The sequence below is a fragment of the Lycium ferocissimum genome, unplaced genomic scaffold (assembly GCF_029784015.1).
Source record: "Lycium ferocissimum isolate CSIRO_LF1 unplaced genomic scaffold, AGI_CSIRO_Lferr_CH_V1 ctg215, whole genome shotgun sequence".
Lineage (NCBI taxonomy): Eukaryota > Viridiplantae > Streptophyta > Magnoliopsida > Solanales > Solanaceae > Lycium > Lycium ferocissimum.
The window spans coordinates 387,127-411,478 of NW_026719744.1; positions in this window are offsets into that span (position 1 = coordinate 387,127).

Below are 24,352 nucleotides of genomic sequence, written 5' to 3' on the forward strand. Positions count from 1 at the left end.
TATAGTTAAGGTTGGGGTTAAAGTGTAGGTTGAAATGTGGGCCATTAGCGAGAATTTTATGAGATAGGGGAGAGTTAAGAGGTCGTATTTGTTTAGGAGAGGGAAGGGTAGCCGTATGTGAGTGGAGGAGTATTTTGTAGGAATGCGAAAAGATGGGGAAGAGGAAAAGGTTTTAAGCTTTTGGAATTCCCGATCACCGCTCCAGCAGACGCTACACCGCTCCAGTGGGATCGCGGAAGCACTACTTAGATCGCTGAAGCGGTCCCACAGTGATTGATTCCACTTGTCCATTTCATTCGAACGTGACCGGCGATTAAGTCTCGCCCCTGTGTTTTCCCTGTGGACCTATGTGTAAAAATTATCCAAGCTTACCTGAGTCATTACACTTAATGTTCCCTTGCCATTCAGGGAAGAACGGTAGTTCAATTAGTATCTGATGTAACGACCCGTTTCGTCGTTACAGTAAAAATTTTCGAAATACCCCTAAACGTGTCCGCATGGACCCTTCCTTTCGGTAAAATATTTATGACGGACATCTAACCTAGTGGTACCCTTTCCATGGAAGAAAATCAAGCATTGAAATCTGGGTCAAGGACCCAGCTGGACCGCCCCAGCGCCCGTCTGGGCACTACAGCGGTGGCGCTTCAGCAGCAGTGTCCCCGCTAAAGTGGTGGGTCGAGATAACACTGTTCTGCTACAGCGGTTACTCGAGCGCCGCAGCGCTACCACCGAAGTGGTAGGCCAGCCGCTGAAGCGGTACACGCAGTAAAAAAATCACCTATTTAAGGAATCATTTCGGGAATTGTCCCATTTTTTGATACCCTAAAGTCCAGCTGCCCAGTTCGGGTAAAGCTAGAAAATACCAGATCCTTAGTCTTGATAGACCTTTCCAACGCCTCCAAATTTAACATTCCATCTAGTAGATTACTCCTAAACACCTTAAATCTCATTCATAAAGAATTATCAAGTGGGTGTTCCAAGTAACCTAGAGTTGGAGAGATGATGGGTTAGCAACATCTCCACAAAGTTCCCTTTTTACAATCTTCCATATATCCCTTCTAAAAAAGGTTAATAACCAAGAACTCAACTTTCCCTCTTCCATAAATGAGTTCTTCCATGGGTTTGAAAATGGGTATAGTCCACCCCTCCTGGCAAAGAAAGAAAGGCAGGTTCAGGCGATTGATCAAAAAAAAATTTCCTTCCCTTTCTTACAACAGGCAATTGAATGAAGCGGTGCGGGGCCTAAAGGTGGGTAAAACATCTAGGAGTGTTGTGGATGGAATCTAGAGATGGCTAAATTCCAAACCTCCCTTTTATCCGAATACCCTTGCAAAGGTTATGAACGGTAGATCTGTTCTCGGGCATCATGGTTGCTTCCAAGCTATTTTGTACGGATTACACTATGGTGGTGAATTGAAGGAATCAATGGATGTTCGTGGCACCCGCTCTTCATGAAGTAGGTTATGGCTTCCCTTCGGTAGACTCCGGTTAGTTTCCCATATCGTTGTGTTAGAAGAAACGGAGATTGCATGCATAGGAAAATCAGAGGTTTGGGATAGAATTCTAGGATGGTACTGTTATGTGACTTGTTTGTTTGGGCTTGTGGCCTGTAGATTCCTTAGGTGTTTATGTGCTCTTCTTGATTATCTGTGGATTTATGTGACTTGGGAATAGCGGACGAAACCTATTTTGTGTCTAATGATGAAAACTTCCTGTAATAAGTGAATTACTTGTGTTACGTTATTAATGGTGAACCTAGCTGCCAAACGAGAGGTTAAAATGTACCCACGACTGTGATTTAGTTCTAATTAAGTTGTGACGAATGACTTCAAGTGTAGGGTGAGATTCTTGCCTAAGCTAATAGGCTGAGTCAAGGAAGCGGTGACGATGCATATCAACTGATTGATCTAATGTGTGTTGGGACTAGCCACCCCGTTATGTGTACATTAATTGTTCTATTGTGCTGGCTTGATACCATGAGTAGTTGGTAGATATTGGATTCTGTGTTATCGTCTTGATTGCGATAGAATTGACATACCCATCGTTGGTATTTGTACTTTGATATGTTGTTGGCATACCCCATCATTGGTACTTGTGATATTGAACTTGATTGTTGATGTTGATATACGCATTGCATACATTCTCACTCATTCATGACGTATGGCCGATACCGGTGATGACCCGGTATCGTTGATTGAGTGAAACTGATATTTGATAAAGTCTTTATTTGAGTGATTGTGAGATGGCCGATGTCCGATGATCTATTCCGGCATCATTTTTGCATGGCCGATTTCGATGACTATTCCAGAATCATTGTCAGTGCATGGACTCCGCAGGTCTCCTAGGGTGGTGCCAGTGAGACCCCTCATGGGCAAAGATTCGAGGTCCCGTCTGTCTGTTGGGCAAAGATCCGGGACGGGTGGCACTTAGACTTCACGAGTCATACTGGATTGTGCTACCGAGACGTCGATTTTTCCGTCCAGAGTACATGTGGACACCTCATTTGCATGGCATTGCATTGCACTCATACACTATTGCATTGCATTGCATTATGGATTGATTCTCAGATGTTGGTGTTGTACTTGTGCATACTTGGCACCTTTGGGAATTAGATGCTTTACTTGGGAAATGATGGGTGTTTGGGTCCGGATTTGTTGTTTGGAACTTGTCGAAGTAGCCATAGATCGTCCGGAACATTAGTTATACGTTCAGTCTTTATGAGCTGTAGGATAATGGGTGTCCTAAGATTAGTTAACCTCTAGACTAAATACGAATGACTAAATGACATGCGAATTGTGTGTCGGACTGGTGGTTATTGTAGTGAAGTTAACGATTAAGAGGTATTGTTGTACATTGTGTGGTAGATACACGTATGAATTGGTTGAGTCGTTATCATGGTTTCCTGTGAACTCTTTTACTGATATGTGTTACTAACCATTGTCGGCCTATGAAACTCAGTACGCATGCTTGTACTGATATTACACTTGCTACACCCTTTTTGGGTGTAGATTGTTTTTAGGTGATCGATAGAAGCATATGTGGAATTACGCGGTGCCTATCTGGAAGGCCTCCTCCCACTTCATTCTGGGATAGAGGTTGAGTCTTAGAGTGTAGTGGAAATCTAGATTTACTTAGTCGCTCCGGTACTAGTCTAGACCAGGTCATGGGAAATTGTATCGAGTCTGTAATCACGTGTTGTTGTAATCATATAACCATTTGAGTTAATGAATATATTATGGAGTTTCGCTGTATTGCTAATTATCTAATGCCTAAAATGATTTGTTGCTTAATTGATGTGTCAATGAATGAGAGGGTTCGCCTACCGAAGTGGGAAAGGTAGGTGCTCGCATGGTCCCGAAAGGGGTCGTGACAATATTACTAATACTTACGTATCTCTAACCAGAAAGCTGCAAAACTTGGAACTTTTGTTTTTCTGAAGTGAAGAATATATGTTTTCAAGTCACACTCGAACTCATTGTATACGGTAGAAATAGTACGTTACACGTGGCATAGGATGAAGTAGACACGTGGCAAACGAGAAAAAGCAATGGCGTGTTTTGTGGCAGAATCCGAAGATAATAATTTCGCACAGACCCGGAGCAAAAGTTACGAAGCAATTGTCATAGGTCATTTAATAGATATCGGACATTACATAACCGGCCCGAATATAAAGAAAAACGCTACAGTTATGTAATTAAGTAGTATTTGTAGATTCAATTTACAGCTTGTTGTTGATGATTACCACCTATAAAAGGAGCCCAAATTCAATGAAAAGTGACATCCAATTCTAGCTTAACAAGTTATACTTACTCATCAAAGAAAATTATATTCATTCTTATTTATTTGTTGTTCCGGATTCAAAGTATTCATAAAAGGTTAAAGCGTTCATCTGGAGTCATCCTTATTGGGAAACTCCTCCGAGCTCATATGGCCCAAGCTTATTTTACTTCATTATTGCTCTATATTTACCTGATTTCATTACTTCGTCATTTATTATTAATTCTTACTTATAACATATCAATTAACGTATCCTTTAAACCACTAAAAAATTTAACTGTACCTTTTTTTGGGGTATACAGTTTGGCGCCCACCTTGGGCTTAAGAATAACTTTGTTTGTTTTGTTATTCTAATTATCTTACTAATCAATTGAAATTCTGTGAAATCAGGTAATTGAAATTATGACAAACACTGGAAATCAATTCAACACTGCTAGTGAGTTGTTGAACAATGCAACTACTCAGGAGGTTGATCCGGTTACAGGAGAAATTAGGGCAAGAACTGATTAGCCCATGATTTCGCCTTAGGGGTCCAAGCACATAGGGAAGAATTTATCCCTGAATGATGATGAAGACGTTAAAGCAAAGTACGGGTCGCCGGATCGAGGCTAGCAAATTTTTTTGATATGCTGGAAAAGCAACAGAAGGCGTTTGCTAACCTAAAAACAAAAAGGAGATGCTGATGCGGATCAGATTAACACAACACTAGATCAAGGAGAGGGTAGTGGCAATGGTTCCGGCAATAATACGGCACCAAAGTCATGCAGTATCTAAAAGCTTTGTCCATTCAAGTAGGAAAGAACGAAAAGGAATTAAATAGCCGATTGGACCGAAATGAGAAGGAGTTCAAGGCATTTAATTCACAGATAGATCAGATTCCAGGTGCACCACCGGTATTGAAGGAACAGATTCAAAGATATATATATATATATATGTGTGTGTGTGTGTGTGTGTGTGTGTGTGTGTGTGTGTGTGTGTGTGTGTGTGTGTGTGTGTGTGTGTGTGTGTATAATTGCTAGTACCACCAAGTGCAGCACCTAACTTGATCCAAAGAGGTTCAAAATATCGGATCTACCCAAATATGATGGAACCACAGACCCTCAAGGGCATGCGACTTCATACACTTGTGCGGTTAAGGGAAATGGCATGCAGCCAGATGAAATTGAATCGGTTTTGCTTAAGAAATTCGGTGAAACATTGTCCAAAGGGGAAATGACAAGGTACTCTTTACTTCCTAAGCATTCAATTAATTTCTTTGAAATGCTTGCAAATGCTTTTATCATGGAACATCTTTGGAGCAAAGAAAGTGTCAGCAAGAAAGACGGATATCTTCAAAATAGCTCAGGAAGATACAGAATTGGTATGGGAATTTTTGATAAGATTCCAAAATGAACGTATGTTGCTGCCATCAGTATCGGATGAGTAGAGGGCGAAGGCGCTCACCAAAGGATTGAACCTGAAGAGTTCAAGTACTTCATTGAAGTTGAAAAAGGACTTACTGGAATTCCGTTGGAAAACGTGGGCAGATGTTCACAATAGATATGAATCAAAAATCTCGGTGGAAGATGACTAGTTGGGACTACCGGCTAGGTCAATGGGTCGGAGTCGGTATCATGATAAGCCTAAGAGAAGTGAATACTCTGATTCAAGGTCATGGAAGGATAGATATCAACCTTATGAACAACCGAAGAGGTCTCATTCGAGATCAAAACGAAGTCGCAGTAGCTAGCACGAGAAGTCAAGTTTCGACAAACGCAGTGACTGAGGTCAAGGAAGAAGAGGGCTACAAGCAAAGTCTGTAGCAGGGGATTCATCATCCAACAATAGTGAAAACCTTAGGTTGTCTGAGTATAATTTCAATATCAATACGGTCGGGTTAGTCACAGCAATTGGAAAAATTAAAGATGCAAAATGTCCCAGACCGATACAGGCGGATCCTAGTCAGAAAGACCCAAATCTATTTTGTGATTATCACGGGACTCCTGGGCATCGTACCGCTGATTGTCGCCATCTTTGAGATGAAGTTGTACGATTGTTAAAAAATGGTCATCTAAGAGAGCTCTTGAGTGATAGAGCCAAAGAGAATTACGGCAAGAACAGGGATTCAAACAAGCAGGAGGTTCAGGTTGAGCTGCGTCACGTGATTAACATGATCACAGATGGAACTGAAGTTGCAGGGACATCTTTTGCATCGAAGGACAACAAATTTCCTGTTACACGGGAAAGAAGATCCCGAGACTTCGTGCGAAAGAGAGCAATAGCGTTCACGATGAAGACGCGAAATACAAAATCACGCCTCACAATGATGCATTGGTAATTTCTGTTATAGTTAATTATTTTCAAGTTAAGCATGTTTTAGTTGATCCAGGTAGTTCGGTTAACATCATTTAGTGGAGAATCATAGAGTAATTGGCAATGATGGGTGAGCTAACACCATCCGTGAGTGAGTGAGTGATTAATAGATTCAATATGTCAAGTGAGAGAGTGAAAGGGGAGATCATGTTGTCAATTAATGCAGGAGAAGTGATCAAGCAAACAAGGTTATAGGCGTAAACGGTAACATAGGATACAATGATATCTTTGGTAGACCTTGGATTCATGATATGAAGGCAGTGCCGTTGACATTCCACAAGATGCTAAAATTTCCAACGTCGAATGGAACTGGTTGTATCCAGGGTGATAGCTCCGAATAAAGAAAGGTAGTATACTCGAAAAATGTGGGAAAGCGCTAATAATTCCAGCTGAAGTTGTCTGGTGTAATACCGGTTCAAGTTATCTAATGTTCCCAAAACAGAAGATTCGGTCCTGCTAAAAACCTGCCCATAATAATAGAGACTTAAAATGCATGGAAGTTAAGCCTATGAAGGGTAAAGTTTACCAGATTGCAAAAGTTTTAAAGAGAAGTTCGTTTCAACTGGAAGAAGAGGACGAAGCCAAGTTATTTAACAATGGGAGCATCTACCGTCTGAAGCGGAATTCGTGTTTAAGGTATGTTTTTCATTTTAAATAAGTTTTTATTATCTGTACACTAAAAACTTTTGTAGGAAAAAGATCGTTTCGTCTTTGTATGGAAGAGAAGAGGAAACATTTGAAGACCGTTCGCAAAATACTGAAAACACATGCTGCACTCTTTTTTCCTTAGATCGATTTTTATCCCAAAAAGGATTTTTCCGGTAAGGTTCTTAATGAGGCAGCAACATAAAACGTGTTACCTTGATAAGAACAGATAAATAATTTGATCAAATCAAAAAGGGTGAATTTCGAGCAAGGGTCAGCAGGTAAGAAGTCGATGACCGATAGAGTGGAGTGATGATTGCTCGTTTGGTAGCAAATCTAGAACCAAGAAGCCATACCCAAGGCAATATACTAGGGATTGTCAGAGGAAAAGATAAGAAATGCCTGAATCTTTGTACATCATACTCAAACACTGGGGAGAATACCATCGGTAATGAAATTGTAAATGTTTCTTGTAAGTAATACAGGGGACTATTGCCAAACTCAAAACCGGTGGAAAAAAATAATCCGGAGGAGTCGAGAATGTTATACCCCGCGTTTTCAGAACATGAGTTTGACATGTACCTCATCGTAGTAATGAGATGTTTTGAAAGGCACAAGCCATGGAGAGTACGTAACAACGAAGAAAAAGGGTGAATTACGATCTCGTAAGTCGTAATCGGGAAAGAATATTTTGAAACACGGGAACATGGCCATTATTAGTGTAATAAGTGATAAATATCATGTATGGAGAATTTCGAAAAATTTCGGGATTGAGCAAATTGAAGAAAATAAGTTCAACGAAAATTTGAGAAACGCGGGACGGATTTTAGTCAACTTTGGAGGCGCATATCTCATAGTATATGTGGAGTTTTAAGGTGTTTCAAAATCCTAAAATGAAGTTCGTCGAGTCTAGGTTGTAATGCAACAAACCGTTCATTGATAGGACATCGGAGTAGAGAATTATAGACGTTACAAACTGAACTGTCGATGCAGAAACAGCATTCTCGCGGTACCGCTACAGTACCGCTACAGTGCTGCTACACTACTGTAACTACAGTAAAACCGACTTCAGCATTCCGTTTTAAGGGACAAAAATCTCATTTTTTCAGCACAAAAGTTCCCAATATTTCCAGAAAATTCAGCCATCAAAAAGGGCCTCTCATGCCACCTAAAATTGAGGATTTTGAGTGAAATTTCAAGCTACGAAGTACTAATCGAAGCTCGGGCAACGCATAGTCACAAATATAATTTCATTTGGAATTAGAGGAGCATGGGAACAAGAAAAAGTTGAAGAACTAAGTGAAGAAGGTAAGTTTTAATCCTCTTTTCATATGTTACGGATGGTTTATATGTGTTGTGGTGTGTGAAAATTCATGAAATTAATGAAATATGGTATGTTGAAGTGAAGCCGTGTAGGTGTTGGTTATGTTGGAGTGATGAACTAATTTTTATTTAATATTTTGGTTGTTGTTGATATGGATTCCATAATGAAAATGATGGTTTAATGATTTAAATGGAAGTTGGAGTCGTTTGTAAGTTGTTAGAGAAGATAATGTGATTTTAATGTAGTTTCTTGAATTTATGAAAATGATGTCGTTAACGTGTGGATTATGGGTATAGTTGGTGAATTGGGAAGGAAGAAATGTGTTATTGTTGGTCTTGTTGAATTTGGGAAGTTTCGGGTGGTGTTGCCCATTGGTTGGGCCGTGTGAATGTTGTGTGGATTGTTTGAAATATTCTTGAGTTTTGTTTGAATAGTTTCGGATTGGTATTTGGATGTATGAGCATTGAAGTTGGCTTAATGGTATGTGTTGATTTGAGTGAAAATGGAATATCGTCGAATTGTATAGAAAAGAGTTACTAATGTTAGAATGTGTTTTGAATTCATTATTTATGTTGTTGGAATGGTTGTTGGTATTGTTGTTGAAGATTTGGCCGAGTTGAATTCTCGAGGTTGTTGACTTTATAGGGGAAATGCTGCCCAAATTTCTGTAAATAAAGTGTTGGCTTAGAATTGGATTCCTAAGTGCCTATGGCTAATGTTTGGTGCCCAATGTCATTATTGTAGATCTTGGAAGGTCCGAGACTTAAATTTGGATTAGCTTTGAGAGCGATCAAGGTATGTAAAGCCTACTCTTTCCTTCTTTTGGCATGTCTTAGACGGGATTAAGGTATGACATGATTTGTGCCTTGGGGTAACTCCATTCTGAAGTTCCGAGCATGTTTATGATTCATAATTGCTTCTTGATGTTGGCATCCTTATATGGTCAAGCTATGGTTTATATGTCTTTCGTATGGTTGAATTTCAAAAGTTTTATAAAGAGATTTTGTTCGTAAAAGATTCTGTAACTACGAACGTCCGTAACTTTCACAGACAGAACCGGATGGCTTTGATATGTTCGCAAATGATTCTATAACGTATAAGGACTATGATTTTCATAGGCGGGCCCGGATCGGGTTGGCGCTCGTCCGTGGGCCCCGCGACTTTCTTCGGTATAGTTCTGATGGCTTTTTGAAAGAATTCAATATGACTATCTTTCCGACCCCCGAGTATGATTACCTATTTATCTGTTGAGTCTGAAATAAGGATTTTTATGTATATGATTTTGATACGTAACTACGGTTTCTAAAGTTCGGTTTGATATGTTCCCGAGTGACGTTCGGGAGAAAATCTGATTTGACTACTGTTTTGGCCTATAAAAGATGGTTCGTTTCGATTAACCTACTAAGTCTTTGAAAATGTTTTAAACTGTATTTGGTTACTTATGATTCTGCTCGTGCATTCTGTTGTTACATTTTCGCCGAGTCCCGGGCCGGTATGTATCGTGCGCAATGCGTGATGTTGCCGCTGGACTCTTGACCGCGGTATGTGTGATGTTGCCGCTGGATTCTTGACCGCGGTATGTGTGATATTGCCGCTGGATTCTTAGCCGCGGTATGTGTATATGTGCATATGTGATATTGACCGCTGGGTATTTGTCCGCGGTATGTTGAGTGATATTGACCGCTGGGTATTTGTCCGCGGTATATTGAGTGATATTGACCGCTGGGTATTTGTCCGTGGTATGTTGAGTGATATCGACCGCTGGGTATTTGTCCGCAATATGTCGAGTGATATTGACCGCTGGGTATTTGACCGCGGTATGTTGAGTGATATTGAAAATAAACACTTTGGTATTCTGGATTTGCACTTACTTTACGTGTTTCGTTTCGATTATGACTCAGATTTGTTTACTGTATCTTCTGCTTTGGAATATGAAGTATGATGTGGTATGATATATGTATTCTGGAATAGGATCAGTCGGTTAATGTCAGCTCACACGATATGTCCTATTTTCCGTATATGTGAGACAGAAATGTTTTTTTGAAAGAAAGCGAAGCATTTTGGCCTTCTGATTATCATATTTGTCTTTTGTACCTCTGATGTACGGTTTGTGTTTCAGATGCAAGCATTTTGGTATTCTGACTATGGTGCTCACTTTCTGTACCCCTTATTTGGGTTATGACCTCATTTTCTGTATTTCATGCTTTGCATACTCAGTACATATGTCGTACTGACCCCCTTTCTTCGGGGGCTGTGTTTCATGCCACGCAGGTGTATTCGGATGAGTAAAGGATATTAGCGGAAGATGTTCCAGCTGGATTGGCGAGCTCCATTTCCTCTCGGAGTGTTGCCGAGTCCGAGCATTCATGTTATGGTATCTGGGTTATGTTAGAGACTTTGCAGACAGGGTCATGTATGTAATATGTCAGTTGTAAGCGGCTAGGCGAGCCGATATGTTGTTATGCATTATTCTGCAGATTTGTTTTGTAATCGGCTATGTAAGCCGATATATCAGTATGCATTATGTTACAGATTCGTTATGACTACGGATTTTTATTTGATTTGAAAAGATGAAAGGCATGTATGTTTTTCGAAAAAAATTTCATTACGTACTTATGTCTTGTTTTGCGAGCCCAGTATGATTGTGTGTATTGCGATAGTCTGCAGGTTCGCTCGGCCCTAGGTAAGGGTCAGGTGCTCATCATGCCCTAACGGAAATTAGGGTGTGACAGAGAAAACCCCTTGTTTTAATTCGTTCATAATTGTATGTCATCAAGGAGAGATTCATTAGTCAATAAAGATATACTGTGTCACGACCCAACCCGATGAGCCGTGACTAGTGCCCGAGCTAGACACTCGTATACTAACTTGTTAGATATAGTCAAACTGAAACTAAGGACAATATGAAAATTTGTAAAAGCAAGTTATAGACTCATAACATCATATATCATAATGAACCTGTCTCTTGAGGAGTCACAGCTAACCAAAACATAACATAATGTGCAAGCCGACAAGGTCGCCACCGTATACGGAATATCCAAAACGAACCATATCGATATAGCTGACCAAAACCTATATACAACCCACACATGTCTACAGACCCCTAAGAGTATAATAGTGAAATATGACGGGACAGGGCCCCGCCGTACCCCTGGATATGCATAAGTCTATATCAAAGGATCTGTACCAAAATGACTTAGGCTTCGGAACAATGGAGCTCTCTAAATAGGCGAGCGAAGTCCTAGGCTGGAGGATCACCAAACTGAGTGTCCGTACCTACGGGCATGAAACGCAGCCCCCGAAGAAAGGGGGTCAGTACGAGAAATGTACTGAGTATATAAAGCATGAAATACAATAAAGAAGATCATGACTGAATAAAAGATGACAGGAGACAAGTATGATAATCAAAGATACCAATGCACCTGTGCCTTATGAGATGAGAGTCATGCATATCTATATAATATACCGTACCCGGCCCATTATGGGACTCGGTGAATGAAGTCATATACATATATACCATACATGGACCTCTAGTGAGGGTCTCGGTGAAATAATCATATATATATATATATATATATATATATATATATATATACGTACCGGCCCTCTAGTGAGGGACTCGGTGAACAATGCAATGAAACTTTGCACGAATACATACCCGGCCCGAGACTCGGTGAAGTGATGTAATAACGTTATGCACGAATAGAATATCAGGAGCAACCATATACAAATTAAATCATCCTCTGAGACTCAATAGAATAATTAGAATGAACCAACACTGGAGAATCAAAGACAACTATCATGTCAAGTACCACTGAGAACTAGAATTCATTGGAATTATGTACGTTTATCGTCCGCTCGTTTTATGTAATTCATGCCAAAAAAGAAGGAAGGGATAGCTTTACATACCTTGAAGTGCGTCTATTCGTCTAAAATCTACTGTCCAAGTTTGTAATCTATAACAAGGCAATAATTATGCCACAATTAGATGAAAGTCATTCTCTACTACTCATTGTAAGCTAACAAACAATCTAACGAAAATCCGGCAACATTTCCCTTATTTTTCTTACTCCGTCCCAACTCACCAACAACCCAAAATAATCCCAACAATATCAACAACACACACAACTACGAAAATCATACCAAACAGCCCCAAAATATCATCACAAAACAGCCACAAAAATCATACCAAATAGCCCTAAAATATCATCACAAAACAGCCACGAAAATCATACAAAACAGCCCCAAAATATCATCAACAACATCAATAACAGTACCAACCATTAATATACATCATAACTCAGCTAGTCCCATCCATTTAATTCAACTAAAACAGCCCCCGATCCATAAATCTCAACAAAGCAACAAACGAGTTTATAATGCTATTTTCTCCGTTCCAATAAACCCGTCAACCGGTTCAAACCGGACCGGACCGGTAACCGGTTACGGAACCGGCCAGTTTCCGGTTAAAAAACCGGAACCGGCAACCGGTTCCGGTTTACCGGTTACAAATCCGAAACCGGAACCGGTCCGGTTCAAACAGTCCAAAACCCTTTTTATTTTTTATTTTTTGTATACTATATATATATATTATAGTATTTATTAGTATATTGTAGGTATATTTACATATGTTATATAAGTTTATAAGTAAAGTTTAAACATTTACTGACTAAACCTAATTAAAGAAGTCGGAATAAAAGATATATATATATATATATATATATATATATATTAAGTTATATGCTTAACTTCTTAAGTTATACACTTGTACTACATAATTACATATACCTAAAATATAGTAAGAATATACTTATATATATCAATATACTTAGGTTATATAACTTATATATATAAATAGATAATAGATATATGTTTAAGTTATATATGTATATATATATATATATATATATATATATATATATATATATTAAGTTATATGTATACTATATATTATAAGTATATTCTTAGTATATTTTAGTTATTTTTCAAGAATATAACTTTCTAGTTTTTAATTTAAGTAGATGTATATTATAAGTATATTATTAGTATATTTTAGGTATATTCCTAACTTAATATAAGTAAAAATATGAACACAAGTAAATAGAAGAAAGCTCAATGATCCATATATTTTATTCATTCTTGGATAACATTTATTTGCAAGTTGTAGTTTTTTTTTAACTTGCAAATAATACATGAGTTGTAAAGAAATAGTAGAATAATAAAATCACCAATTCTCAATCATTTCGTTAATTTCCCCATATCATATTCGGCCATGGAGATATCTTCAAAGTCTTCCATTTGGTCCGGTCCACTTGCTATCAAATCTTCAATTTCTTCCTCTTCGCCTTCCTCCGCTTCTAAATTTTGGTTGCGTTGCTCCGATCTAATCCAATCGCGAATGCACACAAGTACTTGCAAGCTAAAGCCGGATAATGAGTGTCTATGGTCTCCAATTTGCTGTCTTCCTTGGCTAAATGCGCTCTCCGAAGCCACGGTTGATACTTGAACCGTAAGGATATCTCGAGCCATTCTTGAGAGTATCGTATGACTTGCCTTGTACTTCTTCCACCATGCTAAGACGTCCAATTCATCCAGTTCCTTGATATCCACATTTGGCTGCATCAAATAAAAGTTATATTCATCAAAGTTTGCACTAGAAGAAGGAGTTGGTTGTGAATGTAAAACTTTTAAATGCGATAAACCCGACAAGCTCTTTTTGCTACTTTGAGAAGTAGTAGGGCGTGGAGCAACGGGTGTAGCACATTCTTCCAAATTAGAATAATGAGTAAAAACTTTTCTGAACTCGTCATCAATAGCGAGTTCGGCTTCAGCTAAAGATGGTTGAACTCCCTGTTCAATTTCTAAAAATGTATAAATTTGACCAACCAATGCTTTAGTATAAGACACTTTTAAACAAGGATTTAAAAGAGAACCCAATATAAATAATGTTGGGATGGGAAAAAATACTTTTTAAATTTGATTATCATTTTAAAAAATAGCCTCTTGGTAACCGGGTTTATATTTATACTCTTGTAAAATTCTAGCTATTTCCGCTAAGTAGGCTAAAATTCCGGTTACCGTGGGATAGAATTGTTTAGAAAAAGCAAGAGTTGCATTATAAAAATTTTCTAAGAGTTCAACACATTCGTTAACATCTTCCCAATGCGTAAAATTTAACCAATCATCACTATTAATATTATATTTGTTGTGAACTTGTTGTATGGGAATCCTATACTCATATGCTTGTTATAGCATAATGTAAGTGTAGTTCCACCTAGTCTCAATTTCTATTTGAATTTTCCTAGGTCTAAGGTTATTTTCCACACAAGCATTCTTAAAATCTCTAAGTCTTCCCCTATTAGCATTACAAAAAAGAAACGCAACCGCATCTCTAACTTTTTGAATAGAATCGTCAAAACACACAAGACCATCTTTAACAATTAAATTTAAAATGTGACAACTACATCTCACATGAAAAATATTTTTTAGCGGAGGGTTTAACTCTCTTTTTAAAAGACCAATTGCCTTTGTATTATTAGAAGCATTATCTAAAGCAATATAAAGTGTTTTTCTATAAATATTAAAAAATCTCATAATAGTAGATATTGAATCCGCTAAAAAAAATTCATCGTGACGACCTTTTCCTTCGTCATATAAAAAAGCTATAATTATATTTTGCATAATCCAATTGTCATCAACCCAATGACATGTAATAGCAAAAAAATCTAATTTGTTAAGACTAAGACCTAAATCAGCGGTAAGAGAAACATTATAATTTAAAGAATTAAATACATGGCGCAAATAAAATCTATATTTTTTATACAAATCTATAACATCCGCTCTACAAGTACTTCTAGGAATACCCTCAAATAACGGATTATAACAACGTTGAATGTAAGTAACAAACCCCAAACCCGAAGGAAAGGAAAATGGTAAACAATCATAAGCTACCATTTTAGCTATTTCTACACGCTCTTTTTTCTTGCCATACTTAAAATTTCTACCGGTTCGTGGGTCTATCGTCATTTGAATAACCCCCACATTTGAACCCGTTTGCTCTCCCCAAACATCCATATGTTTCTTTCTCATATGACCATTTAGTGTACCCGTTCCACCATCCTTACTAGTTCCTTGCCTAAAAGCAAATACTTGTCCACATAGGGTACATTTAACTCGTTTGGCTTTCCTATCCTTAGTCATAAATTTTCAAATTTTAGCGGTTGGCTTACGAGTTCTAGGCGGTTTGTCTTGTGTATGTGATTGTGCAGGACATGTATCTTCTATGGGATTTTCGGGGGCTTGTGTTTCATCATCATCATCATCATCAATTTCATTAAAAGTGTCGGTAAAATGTTGTTGCATTGCCTCATGACCTAAAAGTGGATTATTTCCACCAATATCAATACCTAAATTAGGTGTTTCTTCCACAAATGTTTCCTCATTAAGACCACCCCTAAAAATACCACTACTATTACCGGCACCACGTCTAAATCTCTTTGCCATTATTAAATAGAATTAATTTAAATCACACTCAAATAAATCACAAGAAAATAAATTGCAACAAATTAAATTGCTAGAATTAAATTGCGTAAATTAAATTGCGAAAAATAAAGATAGAGTTGGAACGAAGGTACCAAATTGCCGGATTAATTTCCAACAAAGTGAAGGCGGCTAGAATTGTAAATCCACCAAAGCTACTTCGGATTGTTGCAAAATTACTAACTCCACGAATAATATTATAATTGCAAAATTAATAATTGAAACTATAATAAGACTTTATAATATTTATTTGAGAGAAATTTAAAGTGGCTAATTGTTGCAAAGTAACTATAATTGAGAGATTAAGATTTAAGAGAAAGAGAAGAGTGAATTGGTGTGGATTAAAATGAAAATGAAGAAGGGTTTATATAGGGGTGGGGGATGGGTTAAAGTGTTAAAAAAAAAAGTTTGGGGGGTTGAAGGGGGGGGGGGGGGGAATGAGTAAATGGCTGTTTGGCAATGGCCATTTTTGCAAATGGACCGTTGCCAACGATCCAATAACGGACAGCTCAGCCTAAGCCCAACGGCTATAAAAAAAATAAAAAAAAATTCAGTCCGGTTCCGATTTAAAAAAAATTGAAATCGGACCGATAAGTAATATACGGTTAACCGGTTCCAGTTCCGGTTCCGGTTTTACCGGTCCGGTTACCGGTTAAACCGAACCAGTTGACGGGTTTATTCTAATCCGTTAAAACCCTAATTAAACTTATTAACAATGAAAATGGGACCTTAATCTTACCTTAAGTATGCAGCAACCATATCAACACTCCTCTTTTTGGCTGATTTTTAGCTCAAACTGAAGGCAACGCGACGCACAACGCTTTTCTCTTCATGAGCTTCGGGATTCGGGGCTCGGATTTTGATCAAAATGGCTCCCTTAGCCTAGAAGCTCTCTCCCTCTCTCTCTAATATTCTTGGAAGCTCCTAGATGCAAATGACCAGCCCTTAAATGAATTTTCCATATATATTAACGTTAATGGGCCTCATGGGCCGAAATGTAATTGCTTGGGTCGGGTCTCAACTTGCTGCCTCGCCAGCTCAAATTGCATCATCCATATCTCCTTATCCCGATATCATTTTGATTAGCGGTTTATTGCGTTGGAAACTAGACTCGATGAACTTCATTTTAGGCTTTTGAAACACCTTAAAAATCCTCATATACTAGGAGATATGCCTCCAACAATATGGGCTAAAAATCTAGTTTGAGATTTTACTGAAGTTGTTCCGATTCATTTCTTTTAGATTCGTTTAACTTCTAATCCTCTTCCAACCCTCATATAACCTCTTATACATACATATACATACTCATATACATACATAACAATCCATACACATCTCGAAGGGTCCGGAGAATCACAATAACCTTAAACATAACTAGAGAACTTACGAAGCTTCGACGAAACTCCAATCGCAAAAGTATATTCATATCTTTTGTCCATCTTCTATATCATTACTAATAATCTCAAATACTTTAAAAGGGCACTCACATTACCTCATATACGTACTCATAACATGATTTCAAATCCTTTAGGTTACCATGTCACCTCGGGATACTTAAGGCAACCATATATATAACGATAATCTTACTAACTCGATTAACTTTCCTTGAACTTTCTTAACTCATTCATTCTTGTCTTAATTCAAGTAGCACGGACTCTTATGGGACGTAACATCCTTCCCTCCTTAGGAACATTTGTCCTCGAATGTTGTACCTTGCGAGCTTACGACGCTTTTATTTGTTTCTTGAAATGGTTGTCCTCCTTTAGTTCCTGATTTCCATGCTATTATACTATGGGCTCTTTAATCTTCTTTTTTTTTCATATCCTTCCAATTCTCTATAGATCTCATTCATTAGTTCCATATCCTCATGTTCTTATGTATGTACTCAGTGGTCAATTGATATCTAGTTACTGTCCAGGGACCTGCTGCCATTAAGATGGTCTTAACTTATGATTGCTACGGTTCCCTGCCGGTCTATGAGCACTCTTAATTGTTGTACTCTTTTGCCTTGCTCCTTATTTCTCTAGTATTAGACAAATTCCCTTGTTCAGATATGGCACTCTTCCTTGCTTGATTCTTGGTGCTATTTTAGATCGTCCCTTTTTGTACTCGTCGACTTATGTACCTACCACATCATCTCCTTTTTAGTTCCTTGGTCGAACTCTTTAATTGCTTACAATATCATCCTATTCATACCGAACTTTTTCTACAATTTCCTCTCCTCGCCTTTAGCATAATTGCAATATAAATTCATAAACATGGAACTAAGATAAAATCCTACTTAATCATAACTTCCTTTTGATACGAGTATGCTTTCTTCTTAAGTCCTTGATTCTCTTGTACCGGTGATCATTTGAGACTTAAATTAGCCGATGTTCTTCTTAGACTTCCTATCATTGTCCTTACACCATTTTTGCCGACCATTGCATCACGACGATTGTCTATATGGTTCTATAACATATACTCTCATATCTGATATGGCCGGCGAATTATGACTCCACGACTTGTGAGGTACTTTCTAATCTTAGGTAGCCTTTGTTGTCTTGCTATTCATAGGCACACTACCTCCCTTTTCTTTGGAGATCATTGAACTCCCTATACTTATTCCTCTCGCTAAAACTTTCATCTCTTCTAGTGCTAAGATTTCCCATTTCTTGAGCTTCGGAATATTGTAGCTCATCTTAAAACTGAATTTGTTCTCCCCCCCCCCCCCTTTCTTAAAGGATGTTTTCATATGCTGTAACCTCTGAGTGTTAACCGTCTTTGATAGTCATCTGTCCGACCTTAGCGATCCTTCAACTCCTCTATTCTATATAATGCCGGAGTTCTCTTCATCGCATGGTTTAACTTGTTTTCCTTTTTGCTAGTTGAGTTCTTGTGTCAAATCAAAATGCTTATATATATCGGATACAATCCTAAAGCCTTCTTTATTGTCTTTTCACTTCTACCTCTCATGACTAGTAGTCCCCTAGGTTAATGAATTAATAGGGACATCGGAATTCATTAAGCCCCTTAAGGCGTGTCCGACTATACCACGCTCTTTTAGCCCTAGTCTTTCTCCACGACTACCTTCTTAATATCCTTGAAAATCTCCTTGCTCTAGGTTCTGAATTCTTATTTATGTTTATACTATACCATAGAAAGTTGATATTCAACACCATCCATTCCCAAGACTCGTCCTTTCATTATCTTAGCTCATTTGTCCCATAATTCTCCTTAACTACTCGTTTGCATCGTAGCTATACTTCATAGTCCTTCTAGTGTTGTGTCAGCTCTTGTCCTTAACATGAAATCCTCACAAAGTACATCTTTTCCTTTCTTCTTTCATCGATTCTTCATCTTTCTTTATGATACTACAACTTGTGCACACATTTACAAATTCGGTTTCATGATCGCATCGTTGCATCTTTTACATAACTATTGCCTTATAATTTCAATTTGTTTTCCCTTGGGCAAGCCTACTGATTCACTATCCTTCTCCTTGTTGTTGGCGGTCACATAATTCCCTTTAACCATTTCATTGACACCTTCTCCTTTCTTTAGTCCTCATAGTTTCTTTTACTTGTACAATGCCTATTTCCATTAGTCATCTTTTATTCCTGGGTTAGGAAACTTTGGAGTGTTTTGTTACGAGTGTGAATCCCTTTTAACACTGAAAATCTCTTTTTGCCCTAAGTTCTCCTTCCATCTAGGTCTATACCGTACCGTCCCGTCACAATTCTATGCCCTTGCATCCACTGTTAGTCCTTCTGCCCGTTTAACTCATTTACTCGTAATTCTTCCTAACTATGTGTTCGTGTTGCGGCGGTACATCGAGTTTTCCGGTGTCCTACCACTTCTTGCTGTTAGCATGAAATTCTTATAGTTTACACTCTCTCCATGCTTCATTCATCGAGCCTTTATCCGTCTTTCTGACGCTACGGCCGAATTGTCTTCCATACATGTTCCTTACATTTCATTCTACTCCTTCTATGACCGAATCTCTCGGCCTTTACCGGAACTCTAATCCCATGCCATTAATTTTCTAATCGTTTGTTTCGTCCCATCATCCTCGTTCTTATCTCGACAATTGATCGGTTTCTTACAGTTAAATCGTTAAAGCATCCTGTGTACCCCCGGGGTTAAAAATTTCTAGTTACTTTACTCCTAAATGCTCTCCTCCTTTCCTTATATTACAACATTGACCCTAAAGTTCATAGAATATCCTTTTTGAGTTGCAGATCTGTTTTATTTCTAAATCATCTTTTAGGAGGGCTTCCTCCCTTTCCAAGGTGATTATGTCTGCTTGGCCGTGCCTTTAGTTCCTCGATTGCTTCTCAACAACTGGGAATCCCCTAACATTGTTACCGAACCCGTTCATTCTTGCTCACTTCCCCTTCCTCTTCGTGGTTACTTCCCTTCAATCTTACTTACCAGTATTTGTTCTCCTAATTCTGTACGTATATTTCCTGTCCGTGCTATCATACCCTATTTCTCTCACACACCTACTCCCAAATTTTATCCAAATAGTCCCTTGCTTTGCCCGTCATTTCTCTTGGAAGCTTCACTCCCCCTCATTTCTCAAGACATTCTAATCTCTTCTCTTCCTATATATACTTACTTTCTTCCTTTCCCCAATGTTATTGCATTAGGACTTTTTAACTCTAACCTGCAGTGAGAATAACATTAACTTACCTTGTAACAGTCATACCATTTTTGCCACTTGAACTTCATTACCTTATTCGATTAATGCCTTGCATATGTTGCAACGTCGGTTGCGGGGATACACATACCGGTTGGTACAACCACATATAAGATATCATACGCATACACACATATTTTCTAGCGCCTTGCTCACAAGTACATCCGAATACTTTTCAAACCTATCCTAATCCTAAAACTGTGATGTGCCTTCCTTCTCTTTGTCGATCTAGTCCGCCTAATTCTTCACGATCTTTTAGAGCTCCCAAGCACTCCGCATACTCCAATTCCCCCTTAGGCTACTCTAATTGCCCATCTGCCTCTTATGTCTGACTTCGTAGGATTTCTAATACTCTTCCCAGGAAGGTCACCCATCCTAGTATTTCTCTCACCCCAGCACGCTTAACCTTGAAACTCTGATAAAATTCGGTGTGTTAGTGCTGATATAATTGCACCCACCTTACTGCATGACCTTCAGCACCTAATCTCAGGAAAATTGAGGTCTTAACAAATTCTAAAACATTCTCGTAATACATCTCCCTCCGAATTAGAAAGGATCTCTTATTCTTTCGACTACACAATTACTACCTTGGCCTTTTTCAATCCTCAATATCCAACTTTTACCTGTATGTATGACTACTTTCCATCCTAGATTTCAAAATTCCCCATGGTGACGAAAACACCTTGGTCGTCGTTACTTATAAATACTTAGTTGTCGTCCCCTTTGATTTCCACTCGCCGCTATTAGGTAATAATCTACAGCAAATGCACACACATAAGAAATTTCAATAAAGTCTCATATACCTGTAGTTGATCGGTCTCTACTCTGATATGGTGATCTATAAGGTGAAGTGTGCTCCTCGTCATCGTCTACCCAGCATCCGCTCATCTGGCCTTCATCATCTCGCTCATCTGAGTTCGAGGAATGTAGATAACCGGGCAACTCCTGGTTTACCGACGGCCAGGATAGGCGGCTGGAGTAATCCGTAACACTTACCGGGATAGCTGGTCTAACGTAATGCTCTGCTATAAGAGCAACTGGTACGGCCTCGGGGATCTCCTCCTCTGGTGTCCTAGACAAATACTTAGACGGATCGGTGTCATAACTGTCCCCTGGGGGGTCCTCCTCCCTGGATGTCAAAAACTCTGAAGGAATCGTCGCTGGGTCCTCCGAGGGATCAGTCTCAATGGAATAACTGAGGCTCCTCTTCTCGGCCCCGGAGCCCGGGGTCCCGAATCTACTCTAGGGCCTTCTTAGCACCCCTACTATCCGACCGGTCCGATCTCTTCATCTCTCGCCGATCCACACCTACCTACGGAAAAGAGGTCGAAGTGATATTTCCTAGACTCTGGCTCTATCGCACGATCTAAGACAGAAGGAAAGATGACATCCTAAATGTTCTGTAGCTTTTTGTTTATAGATGTGGTACACAACACACCGATAAACAAGACTCTACTAGACACGGTCTATAGACACTCCGAGGATGAACTGCTCTGATACCACTTTTGTGACGACCCAACCCGATGAGCCGTGACTAGTGCTCGATCTGGATAGTCGTATACGAACCTGTTAGATATAGTCAAACTGAAACTAAGGACAATATGAAAATTTGTAAAAGCAAGCCATAGACTCATAACATCATATATCATAATGAACCTGTCTCCTGAGGAGTCACCGCTAACCAAAACATAACATAATGTGCAAGTCGACAAGGCTGCCACTATATACGGGAATATCCAAAACGAACCATATCGATAAAGTTGACCAAAACCTATATATAACCCACACATGTCTACAGACCTTTAAGAGTATAATAGTGAAATATGACGGGACAGGGCCCCGCCGTACCCCTGGATATGCATAAGTCTATATCAAAGGATCTGTACCAAAATGACTTAGGCTCCGAAATAATGGAGCTCTCCAAACAGCTGAGCAGAAGTCCTAGGTTGGAGGATCACCAAACTCAGTGTCTGTACCTGCGGGCATGAAACGCAGCCCCCGAACAAAGGGGGTCAGTACGAGAAATGTACTGAGTATATAAAGCATGAAATACAATAAAGAAGATCATGACTGAATAAAAAATGACAGGAGACAAGTATAATAATCAAAGGTACCAATGCACCTGGCCTTATGAGATGAGAGTCATGCATATCTATCTAATATACCGTACCCGGCCCATTATGGGACTCGGTGAATGAAGTCATATACTTATATACCGTACCCGGCCCTCTAGTGAGGGTCTCGGTGAAATAATCATATATATATATATATATACCGTACCCGGCCCTCTAGTGAGGGACTCGGTGAACAATGCAATGAAACTGTGCACGAATACATACCCGGCCCGGGACTCGGTGAAATGATGTAATAACGTTATGCACGAATAGAATATCAGGAGCAACCATATACAAATTAAATCATCCTCTGAGACTCAATAGAATAATTAGAATAAACCAACACTGGTGAATCAAAGACAACTATCATGTCAAGTACCACTGAGAACTAGAATTCATTGGAATTATGTACGTTCATCGTCCGCTCGTTTTATGTAATTCATGCCACAAAAGAAGGAAGGGATAGCTTTACATACCTTGAAGCGCGTCTATTCGTCTAAAATCTACTGTCCAAGTTTGTAATCTATAACAAGGCAATAATTACCCCACAATTAGATGAAAGTCATTCTCTACTACTCATTGTAAGCTAACAAACAATCTAACGAAAATCCGACAACATTTCCCTTATTTTTCTTACTCCGTCCTAACTCACTAACAACCCAAAATAATCACAACAATATCAACAACACACACAGCCACGAAAATCATACCCAACAGCCCCAAAATATCATCACAAAACAACCACGAAAATCAGACAAAACAGCCCCAAAATATCATCAACAACATCAATAACAGTACCAACCATTAATATACATCATAACTCAGCTAGTCCCATCCATTTAATTCAACTAAAACATCCCCCGATCCATAAATCTCAACAAAGCAACAAACGAGTTTATAACGCTATTTTCTCCGTTCTAATCCGTTAAAACCCTAATTAAACTTATTAAAAATGAAAAAGGGACCTTAATCTTACCTTAAGTATGCAGCAACCACATCAACACTCCTCTTTTTGGCTGATTTTTAGCTCAAACTGAAGGCAACGCGACGCACAACGCTTTTCTCTTCATGAGCTTCGGGATTCGGGGCTCGAATTTTGATCAAAATGGCTCCCTTAGCCTAGAAGCTCTCTCCCTCTCTCTCTAATATTCTCGGAAGCTCCTAGATGCAAATGACCAGCCCTCAAATGAATTTTCCATATATATTAACGTTAATGGGCCTCATGGGCCGAAATGTAATTGCTTGGGTCGGGTCTCAACTTGCTGCCCCGCCAGCTCAACTTGCATCGTCCATATCTCCTTATCCCGATATCATTTTGATGAGCGGTTTGTTGAGTTGGAAACTAGACTCGATGAAATTCATTTTAGGCTTTTGAAACACCTTAAAAATTCTCATATACTAGGAGATATGCCTCCAAAAATATGGGCTAAAAGTCTGGTCCGAGATTTTACTGAAGTTTTTCCGATTCATTTCGTTTAGATTCATTTAACTTCTAATCCTCTTCCAACCCTCATATAACCTCTTATACATACATATACATACTCATATACATACATAACAATCCATACACGTCTCGAAGGGTCCGGAGAATCACAATAACCTTAAACATAACTAGAGAACTTACGAAGCTTCAATTTAAACTCCAATCGCAAAAGTATATTCATATCTTTTGTCCATCTTCTATATCATTACTAATAATCTCAAATACTTTAAAAGGGCACTCCCATTACCTCATATACGTACTCATAACACGATTTCAAATCCTTTAGGTTACCATGTCACCTCGGGATACTTAAGGCAACCATATATATAACGATATTCTTACTAACTCGATTAACTTTCCTTGAACTTTCTTAACTCATTCATTCTTGTCTTAATTCAAGTAGCACGGACTCTTACGGGGCGTAACATACTGCTACT